Source organism: Cololabis saira, chromosome 8 (assembly GCF_033807715.1).
Source record: "Cololabis saira isolate AMF1-May2022 chromosome 8, fColSai1.1, whole genome shotgun sequence".
NCBI lineage: Eukaryota > Metazoa > Chordata > Actinopteri > Beloniformes > Belonidae > Cololabis > Cololabis saira.
The window spans coordinates 10478622-10491333 of NC_084594.1; positions in this window are offsets into that span (position 1 = coordinate 10478622).

Genomic DNA, 12712 nt, shown 5'->3' on the forward strand with positions numbered 1-12712 from the left:
ATTGTTCTGTAAAAACTGATTTTAACATGTGTTTGAACATGTTAAGAGAGGGTAAATATTTAAGGTTGAGTATGTGTTGTAGCACACTCACACACAGGAAAAGGCTGATTTACCAACTCTGTTCCAGTGCTTGGGACCTTGAGGAGAATTTTCTCTGATGATCTGGTATTATAGCTGCTAGAGTAATATTTTAATAAATTGGATATGTACAGTGGTAGTTTACCCAGTAATGCTTTTGCAATAAATATTAACATATGTGATTTTCTCCTTAGACTCAGTGAAGTCCATTCAACCGTTTGATACAAAGTACAATGATGATATCTTACACTTTTTGTGTCTCTTTTGCGCTCTCTCCAGGGCTATTAATGAGCGCCATACCTGCATGTACGCAGCCTGGCCAATAACTGCCGCTCAAAGTTAAAAAGCTTTGCCCTTTCTCCCACTTACAGAAGTTACTTTCGAGGCGCAGCCGGCAAACAATGGGATTGTTTCTCACGTTTGTGAAATGTCTGGGGGCGATCAGACGCGGAGCCTGTTGGTATTTGAAACATGTTATGTCATGACTTTCTAAGAGGCGCATCATAGGGTTCAATGCAGAGATAGGATGTGTGTATTTGTGGTGCATGTGTGCGTGCGTGTGTGTGTGAGAGAGAGAAAGAAAGAGAGAGAGAGGGGGGATGAGTATAGCAGATGAAGAATTGAGTCAAGCTGGTACAAGTTTTGAGTGTCTGGGTTTACACCGTTTAATAAACATTTTTAATTCATTAAATGCATTCCAAAGAGGACTAAATCACAAAAATACATTTTTGATTTCATTTGGGGTCACGTGCTATAGTAGAATCCACAATATTCGACATTAGTAACTCAGTATATGAGGTGGACCTGCCAACCAGCCCAAAACACTTTAAGGTAGAGTCATAAACTTTAAATGTGATACATCACTTAACCATATTTAAAGTGTGCTTTATGTTTTTTTCATTTCATTTAATTTCAATTCTATTTATTCCGTATGTTCTTAGAATAGCATAATGTTTAAACTAAACGTGATACTTGGTCAGCCACTGTCACCTCTAATAAATATGTCAGCCTTTTTTTTTTTATTCTTTTTTTGCAGTCTCTTGATTCGAGTGAGATCTTTTCTGATAGTGGAGTACTTGCCTGCCCACATGTGGAGGATTTGTGGTACTACAATAACTAAACTCACTTTACTGTGCTGTGCAGAATGCAAGCTCTTGCTTGCTCTGAGAGCATGTAGATTTAGATTTTTTTTTTTTTAGATTTATTTATTTGCACAATTAAACATTACACAAATAAAAGTACCAACTTTACAAATTGAAAGTGCAGGAAGAGGCGAAAACTCAAAGAGCTTATCAGGTGCCTCCACCTATAGTTAACATAAAATTTAATACCATACTTATAAAAACAAAATATACAAATGAGCAGTTAGAAATCTATAGATGATAGAAATTAAAGGAAAATTACAAAAAATGTACACAAAAGAAAAATGATTGGATATATGAAAAACATATATGTAGCATCTGTTTCTTCCAAAACACTCATGCAAAAATAAAGAAAGACATTTTTTTATTTCTTTGTTTTACCCAGCGGCTTGTTAGACAACAAACCACTTTCTTAGAAAAGGTGAAGAGTCTGTTAGGGAGTAAGGTGTAGTAAATAGATGTTGTAAATGTAGCCTCTGGACAAGCCTCACACAATGCTTTCTTTTTGCACAATTTTAAGGGGCATTTACAGGTAAGGGGCAAGAAGAGGGGTCCTTATTTGCCTCCAACTTTCTCAACAGCACCAATGACCAGGACCAGGACCAGGGCCTTCCCCGGCCCCCCAAACCTCAGACAGGTCATCGCCAGTACTCGAGTTGTAAAAAAAAAGTCAGGGGGGATGGTGGATTTTATCATATGGGGACAAATAATTTGTGCTGATTACAAATAATATAATATATTACAAATAATAGCACTGACCAAAACACCTGCAGAAATACTGCAGGAATGACATAGCAGCAGTTAAATGCAGCCTTCTGTAAGCTTTAAATATCCACTGGGCTTACATCAAATACATCAAAACACAACAATAAAAAACAGTTTTCTGAACTTATCAATATGACTCTGTCCTTCACAGGATAAGTAAAATGGATCACTGCAAAAATTCAAAATCTTAACAAGAATATTTGTCTTATTTCTAGTTAAAATGTCTAATTTTAGTAAATAAAAATCTCATTACACTTAAAAAAAGACACATCACTGGAAAAAACAACAATTTTCACCTGTTTCAAGTAGATTTTCACTTAAAATAAGTAGAAAAATCTGCATGTGGAACAAGATTTAATTGCTTGTAATGAGAAGATAAATGTTGTCCCATTGGCAGATTTTCCTACTTATTTCAAGTGAAAATTGACTTGAAACAGGTGAAAATTGTCAAATAAGTTATTTTTCTGGTGTTATTTTTCTGGTGATGACTCTAAATGTTGAAATAGCAGTAAAACCACATTCATTGATGAAATGACATAAGGGATGGAAAGGGGGGATGGCAGTTTTACAGGGGGGATGATTTGGACAGTTTTTATTTCAGAGGGGATGCCATCCCCCCTCATCCCCCCTCAACTCCAGTACTGGTCATCGCCCTCCTCCCCCTCCCTTTCTCCCTCCTCCCGCACTTGAAATTATCTGAACAGATGATGGAGCTGGGCTCAGATCTAAACTCCAGCCCAATCCCTTTTTGTCCCCCATAAACCTCCCAGCAGAGCGGCCAAGGGTTCGCCACAGAGCCCTGCTCCCACCAGAGCAGCTGAAGCTAAGGCGTCCAGCCCCGCCCCCCTCTGTGTGATGTGTTGAGGGTTCAGGCTATGAGGATTACAGCAGTCATGACTTTTCCCAGCACAAGCTGGGACCCTATTTATTAGAAGGTTTTAAAATGTCTGTACTTTTAAGTGAGATCTAACAAATCCATATAGTATTCTGAAAATTATGTTTAAAGCTCATAAAAAAACTTTACCAATCAACATTCAGAAAAGATTTGAAAAAAGAGAAAGCAAGTATAACTTAAAAGGAACAGAGATCTTTAAAAAACCAAGATTCAGGACAAAATTGATGGAACGTTGTGTTTCTGTGAAAGGAATCAGTTTATGGAACAATCTGAATAAAGAAAACAAAGAGTCCAAATCAAACATTACATTCAAAAGAACAATTAAAGCCTTCAAGTTAAGTAAATATAATGAAATATGTTAGTTAAGTTTGATTGACATACCCATAGACGGCGGTAATTTTATTTTATTTTAGTTTTTTATTCACTTAGTTGTTGTTTTTTTTTAATTTTTAATTTATGTTATTTGTGAATTTATTTCTTGGAAAAAGGGGCAGATTAGATAAGATTCTTCTTCTTTCTGCTCCCTTTTCATTCACAATTTATGAACATTTGTATTTGTATTTGTATTGAATTGTTTGTTTTATTTTTTGAATGAAATAAAGAATAAAATGGAAAAATGGAAAATGACAGAAAGAAGAAATGTGACCCACTCAAAAACACAGAGAGTTGCACTCTAGAAGATCTTTAAATAAAGTAAACATACCTTGCGTGCCACAGACTGCTCCAAACCAGAAGGAAGCAAATAAAACCTCTAAAACATTTAAGTTGGCTTTATTAAATGTTAGGTCTTTAGCTGGGAAAACATTTCTAATGAATGATTTTATCACTGAGCACAGGCTGGATTTTCATGTTTTCAACTGAAACTTGGTCAGACCAAAATAACAGTGCAGCTGTTCTCATGGAGTCAACCCCTCCTTACTACAGTGTTATCAGTGAAACCAGAGTGAGCAGGAGAGGAGGAGGGGTTGCAGTCTTATTTAATTAATTCTTTCAATGCAAGCGATTACCTCCTGGAAATGTTTAGTCTTTTGAATACGTAGCTAGACAGCTGAAGGCCTCATCCAGAGTCCTGTTTCTGGATGTTTACAGGCCCCGAAAATACTGTGCTGACTTTGTCATAGAATAGAATAGAATAAAGTCATGGATAAAATACCATAAAAGCATGGATATAAGACATTTTTAAAAAGTAAGATAAAACTGGGACATAGCTGTTCAATTGAAGGTTGTGGATTGTTTACTTTGTTGCATTCAGTATGTCTATCTGCTATGTACGATCTGTGTTGATTTTGAACGTGTAATTATTGTTGGTGAGGTGGAAGGTGAAATTCCACACTGGTGAAAAATTTAAAAAGAGAGTGTAAGAAAGGGGAGAAAAACTAATCTCCAGGTTCATTATGACATCTATAAAGATAAACTTCAGTATTATAATTTACAACTGAGGGATGCAAGGAAGTCCTACTTATCTGACATCATCACATCATTGACAGGCTCACAAACCCTTCTGTGTCAGTGACGACTTCCACCGTGGCCTGCAATGACTTTGTCAAATTCTTCAAAGACAAAATCTCCAATATTACACAAGAAGTTGGTACATCAGCAGCAGCAGGATATTGACTGTGTCCACCGAAAACCAGTTTATACACCATGACACGGTTTCATCCCATTAACAGGAAAAACCTGGAGGACATCTTACGTCAACTGAGCTCCTCCTCTTGCTGTTTAGACATCTTGCAGACAGGTTTTTTCAAAAAGGTTTCAAAGATTTTGGAGTCAGACCTGTTGCTCATCATGAACTTGTCCTTAATTTCGGGTGTGTTTCCAGAGCCACTAAGAACATCTGTAAATAAGGGCCAGTCCCAGTACACCTCCTAGCCCTACTTTTCAGGCCTACCCCTAAATTTTGCGCGTTCCCGTGAGGGTAGTGGTGTCCCAATTCCTCTTTTCACCTAGGGGTAGTGGGCATATTGAGCCTTTAAAAGCGAGGGATTTCAGATGCTGACTTCGCAACAGAGGGCTAGAGAAAGTTTCCCAGAATGCTTTACGTCATCATTTGCAGACTGAATCAAACAAAAAAACATGGCGGACATTTTTCATTTTTAGTGAATAAAATCAATATTTTGAGTTAGTTTCAGCATAAAAATGCGTTTTGATTACATTTCTAGCGAGAAATATATGTTTTACTTTCATAATATTCACTAAGTGAATGTACATAATCACTCGATTGCTCGTTGTTGCGTTGTATCTCCAGATCTCGCCAGAATAAAGGCGGATTTATGGTTCCGCGTTACACCAACGCAGAGCCTAGGGCGTAGGTTACGCACCGTACTACGCCGTAGGCTCTGCGTCGATTTAATGCGGAACCATAAATCGCCGGCGGCTCTTCTCATCCCCGAAAACATCGGAGCAAATTTCTTAACAGGCGTTATTTGGATAAACTGAGCTCAGGTTTGGGATCTTAACGGTTACTTTTACGCCTGAAAAAATATTAAAACTTAATAAAGTGGCATATTAACAGCGCTACAGCGGGAATTAAAACAGCTTTTAGCTTTTGGCTTCCTGATATTGTGTGACGTATGTGCAAACGTAACTACGCAGTCGTTTACGTACCCGAACGTAAACCACGCAGTGACGTAGCAAGTGGTGTCCCAATCCCTAGATCCCTAGAAGATTACAAGGGCCCTACTCTTGTGGCTTCATTTTTAGGGTGAAGTGGTAGTGGGTGAGGGCTAGTAGTAGAAAGTAGGGTGAACATTGGGATTGGCCCTAAACCTCTGCTGAAAAAGGACAATCTTGACAAAACACCAATGAACAACTACAGGCCCATTTCAAATCTCCCATTTTTAAGCAAGATAAGTGTTTTTTTAAGTGTTTTTTCAACTGCTTAATTACTTTTTAACACCAAACAACTGATATGATGTCTTCCAGTCAGGTTTTAGACGGTACTACAGTGCTGAGACTGGTCTGATCAAGGTGTTTAATGACATATGTCTGAATACAGATGGTGGAAAAATGTCCATCTTAGTTTAATTGGATCTTAGTGCTGCTTTGGATAAAGTGGACCACAAATATATTACGTAAACAACTGGAGAACTGGGCAGGTCTTTCCAGAACTGTATTAAACTGGTTCAAAACATACTTAGAGAACAGGAAGTACTTTGTGTCAATAGGTAACTTTACATCTGAGCTGACAAGAGTTACATGTGGAGTTCCCCAAGGTTCCATCCTGGGACCTCTTCTGTTTAACATCCACATGCTCCCACTGGCACAGATTATAAAGAATAACAAAATATGTTACCATAGCTATGCAGATGACACACAAATATATATTACAATGTCACCAGGAGACCGAGGCCTTGTACAGACTCTTGGTAAATGCATTCGGGAGATTAATGACTGGATGTGCCACAAATTCTCCAGTTAAACAAAAACAAAACTGAGGTAATTGTCGTTGGAGCCAAAGAGAAACGATCACAGGTCACCAGAGAGCTTCAATCGATACACCTAAATAAGAGCAACCAGGCCAGAAATCTGGGTGTAGTGATGGACTCAGACCTAAATTTGGAAAAACACTCTAAGGCAATAACAAAGTCCGCCTACGATCACCTTAAGAATATATCAAGGATATATGTGTCTACACATAGTGATGACAGTGGAGGTAAAGTCAACATTGAGACGCGTTATAAAGTCTAACTACTGTTGTAATGAATGACCTGCGAAAAGTGCTCCTTCCTGCAACGGGGGTGTTTCAGTCTCTGACTGAAAGAGCTGCTCAGCGCACCCATGGTCTCATGCAGTGGGTGATGTGGGTTGTCCATGATGGATCTCAGCTTCACTAACACCCACCACCACCGACTCCAGAGGACATCCCAGCATCTCAGCACAGAGTTAAACCTCTGCACCACTTTGTCAATCCTGTGCTTGTCGGCCCATCTGATCCCCCAGAAGACCGCTGCATAGAGAAAGGGTGGATGCTACAACAGAGTCATGCATCACAAACAGTCGTCCATCAGGACCAAAACCTCACGGCACAAGAACAGTTTTTTCCCGTCTGCAGCTGTCCTCGTCAACAAGGCCCCCCCCCCCCCCCCCCCCCCGACTACCACGGACTGCCCCCCCATCCCACTCTACGTTACATTAACGTAAAAACTCCAATCCTGTAACTTTTGTACAGACTCACCCGGCACTTTAAAACCTAATTTTGTCGTTTCTGGTCTACATTTTATTTTACTGTTTATACTTTTTATTGTTTATACATTTCATTTTATTTTATCTCTTACATATTTGTTTTTATATTTGTATTGTGTTGCACCAATCCCCATAACAAATTCCTCGTGTGAAAACTTGGCAATAAACCCTTTTCTGATTCTGATTCTGATTCTGATAAAAGGCCTTATTTTTGGGACTGATTGAGATTTTCCCAAGTTAACCGTTGCCCAGATGGTTTGATCAGCTATTGATGAATGACAGTTCTTGATGTATTGGCATCTGAGGGACCAGAGATCAAGGGCATCCAGCTTAGTCTTGCGCCCTTGCCCTTTATATTCCTCCAGATTTCTTGACTTGCATTATATTATGTTCTGTTCGCAATGTTATGTTCGCATGTGTTAGCTAGTCATATTTAAGGAGAGGGGGTGAGAGTTTATAAGTTTTACTTCTTCTCACTCCCTTTTGAATATGTACTCTGTTATGTCTCATGTTAAGACGATTGTCTTATTTTCTTTCTTTTTTTTATATGATTCATATTCGAAATAAACACTACTACTACTACTACTACTACTACTACTACTATTATATCCTTTAAAACAAGGAATATGTTGTTTTCCACCAGTTCTTGTTTGAATACATTTTTTTTATAAAGATTTAAATGCATTTCATGCATCTGAGGACAAACCGGATGTGCTTTGACTGTCTTTGCTTGTCGCAGACTCAGTTTCTTTCCAAACAAAATTACAAATACCTGTTGCTGAACAATAAAAAGTTGAATTACAAAAAATGACAACAAAGACTATCAACAGTTAGCCTCATGGACATTATGGTGACTTAGTGGTTAGCACAGTTGTCAGCAATAGCAAGAAGGGTCTTGGTTCAACTCCCAGGAGACTGTTCATTCGCTTGTTTTTATGGTGATAAAACAAATGTAAGTAGGACATATTAATGTTAAGAGCTACAGATAATTAAACTAAAAGTATGGGTGCAATTTTACAAACTATTAATGTGCATTAAATCAACAGCAAGCAGGAGAGGAACAGGCTAGAGAACATTGAGCAGGCAGCACAGAGATGTCAGGAAGAGGAATACACGCAGGACCAAGAGGTGAGTCAGAAATTAGGCTGTACTTTACAATGTACTGTACTGTGCCACAAAGTTGATTTAAACTACAGCCTAGATGACACACGGTGTGTGTCATCATGACAAATATTAGCATAATAAGCAAATATTTCTTTTTGAAGGCCATCGAAGCTGAAGGGACAGATAAGGAAGGGATGACACCATGCTGGTCTTCTGAAATCTTACACATGTATTTCAGAATAAAGCCTTTTCATAAAGTAGTCTGTGGGCTGTTTGTGAATGAATTGCTTTTACTAGTAATTAGTCTTGCATTTCAGTGCGGTTCACTTCCGGCTCTCGGGGGTTGTGAAAACCACTTTTCTTTGAATAGGGATATAAAGAAATCTTCTGTATTGATTCTCATTTTGTTAGTGCAACTGGTTCATCTTGCGGTGTCACATTGATCCTGGTGGCAACTATTCATATTGGCACTGTAGAGTATCATGATGGTCATCAAGATAATGGATGGATCTATACACCTTAGTTGGTTGAAAAAACACCCCTTCTAAACCTTGTGACTAAATTCCTTTTTTTTTTCCAATGTTTCTCTTGCCTTAAAAATGTAGGAATAGGTGTATGTATACAAATGAAAACCAAGTTGACAAGATTAAAAGACAAAAGTTTTTTGGTTGCCATCAGACTCTGTATTGAGTCCTTGACCTTCATTGGCCTGAATTAGTTCCGCCCATTTTTCTGATTGGTTGGCCCTATTTTCTGCTATAACTTTTGAATGGTTTGACATAGAGTCGTGGGTGGTATCATATGACTCGGTATTGAGTCTTTGAGTTTCATTGGCCTGAATTAGCACTGCCCCTTCTTCTGATTGGTTTTCCCTAATTTCTGTTATAACTTTTGAATGGTTTGACATAAAGACTCGTGGGTGGTGTCATCAGACTCTGTATTGAGTCCTTGACCTTCATTGGCCTGAATTAGTCCCGCCCCTTCTTCTGATTGGTTGTCCCTATTTTATGCTATATCTTTTGGATGGTTTGACATAGGAAGTTGTGGGTGGTGTCATTTCTGATATGCTTATGGGGGACGGTGGCCATGAGTGTGAGGGCCCGTTCATCGCTGCTGCAGCTTTAAATTTATTTATTTATTGTGTCTTGCCGCTTTTAATGTTGATGTAAAGCACTTTGAATTAACTTGTGTTGAATTGTGCTATACACTGTAGTTCCTACGCTCTGTGTATCATCATTACAGCACATACTGTACACTAGACCGGATTATCCATATACTAAACCCGGCGAGCGCACGGGGGCACCAAATCCAATGACTAACTGGACCATATATGTCATATTTTGTTATTTTCTCTATATATTTGCTGGAAGAGGAGCAAACAGGTACAGCAGTAACCAATGATATAATAAAAATACATGAAAATAATAATAATAATAATAATAATAATAATAATAATAATAATAATAATAATAATAATAATAATAATAATAATAATAATAGTAATAATAATAGGCAAGGCAAGTTTATTTATATAGCACAATTCAACACAAGGTAATTCAAAGTGTTTTACATTGACATTAAAAGCGACAAGACATAATTAGACAGTAAATAACAAATAAAATGAAATAAAATTATGAGAAAAGAAGGTAAAATAATAAAAAGCACAAATTGCTGATTTAGGAGTACCCTTAAATAACAAATAAATGAAATAAAATGATAAGATAATAATATGATAATAAATAAAATAAAATGATATGACAATAATAATAATAATAATAATTTTTATTATTTTACCTCTTTTCTTATCAATTTATTTGTTATTTACTGTTAATTGTGTTTTGCCACTTTTAATGTTGATGTAAAGCACTTTGAATTACCTTGTGTTGAATTGTGCTATAAAAAAATAAACTTGCCTTGCCTTGCCTATACACAGACCCGTCGCCAGACCTCAATCTTAAGGGGGGCATATCAACTGCATGGGGGGGCATTACTTCAGCCATATATTCGCGCAGCACTGATACACATAACCATCACGTTGAACATAACCAACAGTAAATATGACCAGCTATATACCCGATATAGCATAATTCCTTGCAATTTTAAGCATAACATCAAAGCAGTATCCACAAAACATTGAAGCAATATCCACAAAACACTTGACTATGCAACATAGATGTAACGCCAGAATCGTCTCTCAAACTGAAAGAGCATCACGGCGGACCGCGGTTGAATTGGTTTGATATTGGATATTGGATATTCGACATTCAACACCCATAACACTTGTGATACATACCACTGATTTTGGTCAAAGCACTTGTGATGTGTTCATGGTGATCTAGACTATATATCACAAAACAGTAATTATTAAAAAATCATATAAAAAAATCATATATATGGGCTGATTTAAAAATCATATATATGGGCTGATTTAATGTGGTTTAATGAATTCAACACCCATAAAACTTGTGATACATACCACTGATTTTGGTCATATTGCTTTTGATGCGTTCATGGTCATCTAGACTATATATCACAAGAGAGTAATTATTATAAAATCATATTATGGGCTGATTTAATGAGGTTTAATGAATTCAACACCCATAAAACTTGTGATACATAACACCGATTGTTTTATGGGTGTTGAATTCATTAAACCACATTAAATCAGCCCATATATATGATTTTTAAATCAGCCCATATATATGATTTTTTATATGATTTTTTTAATAATTACTGTTTTGTGATATATAGTCTAGATCACCATGAACACATCAAGTGGTTTGACCAAAATCAGTGGTATGTAGGCTATCACAAGTGTTATGGGTGTTGAATGTCGAATATCCAATATCAAACCAATTCAACCGCGGTTCACGGCGGGTGCATTTTAAAACAGTCAACAGAGGGATATGCATTTCCATTACGCACACGCGCGCGCACCCATATACACACAGGCACACGCACTTTGATCCTACTTTTAGTGGAGGCAGCGCTGTCCTCTTATTAGTCCATCCTGTGTCAGTACAGCGGGAGGCGGTGTCGTGTCAAAAAGTGATTTCCTGCCAGAATGTGATTTCTGGCCGCGGGAGCCCGCACAGCAGCCCGTTGAGCGATAGCGCTAAAACGTCAGATTTTCAGATTATGAAGCTCAAGAATGAGATCAAGTCATATTTAGGCAGAAACAACTTTTCATTAACTGTATTTGGCCTTCAATCAATTTTTGGCAGGTGAAAATGCCTATTTTGTGTTGTAATGGTCCTTTAAAAGAGTTAAAAGCAATCCTGTGAGCCCAGTGTTTATATTATGAAGCTCAAATGAGATCAAATCATATTTAGGTAGAAACAACTCATTAACTGTATTTGGCCTTCAATACATTTTTGGCAGGTAAAAAGACCCATTTTCAGGGGAGAAATCAGATTCTGGCAGGAAATCACTTTTTGGCACGACAGTCCATTTTCCATCTTCGTGGGGGTGTTGGTCATTTTCTTCGCCAAGAACTCACGGGCCACAGCATATTCAGATTCAACCACATAAGCTCCAGCTAATTCCAGTAGAGGGGTTACCTTTGATGGGTCCATTAAATTATTCTCGGCCTCTGGATCCAGAGCAGCCAGTGCGCCTATGAGCTCGCAGCTGCGGCGCAGGATAGATGGATGCGCGTTTTGGAGAGCGCAGCAGCTGCGCTCTCCAAAACGCGCATCCATCTATCCTTGCACAGCATCGATGACACTGTAAAATAGCCTCTTGAACTCGGTCTTTTCGTTTATGTCACTCTGTGCTTGCCCAATGGTTTCTTCTACTGCAAATTCACGGAGGTTCTTGTTAACTGTGCGTCTTCTCTTGCTTGGACCGGGGCCGGTCACTGGCACAGCCTCGCTGGCCGTGCCTGGAGGAGCGCAGAGATCTCATAGCGCAGCAAATTCCTTTTCTGTGCGCAGTGTCTTCACACAGTCAGAAGCGCTATTCACAAGTGTCACTGCAGTGAACAAGTCCATATCTTCTCCAGCGAAAACTAGACCGCAGATTCATTCATTCATTCGAATTGCGCGGTAACGGTTATTGACTCAGGCTACGTTAAGTAGCCTACGTAATCTGACGTTTTGGCCGTTGCAGTGTAAATTTCCCAATCAAACATAAACACACCATTCTTATATTATATTTTTAATATTTTAGTGATAAAGAGAGCAACATTAGTATTTTTAACTAAAAAATAGCCTAATGAAAAAAAGATTAAAAAAATGTTTGTTTGTTTTTTACGTGCCCCCAGTGGGGGGGGCACACCCGTCGCTATGGGCGGGCCCGGCCCCCTATGGCCCGCCCATAGCGACGGGTGTGCCTATACAACTTTTTATTTATTTCCTTTATTTTTTTATTATTATTTATTATTATTATTATTATTATTATTAATTTTATTTTCATTTCCTTTATTTTTTATTTTTTCCTTTATTTTTTATTTCCTTTATTTCCTTTATTTCCTCGCTGCCGCGAACAGCGTCGCTGACGTAAACTGTCGGTGAGGTGGAGAAAAAAAAAAAAAAGAAAAGTG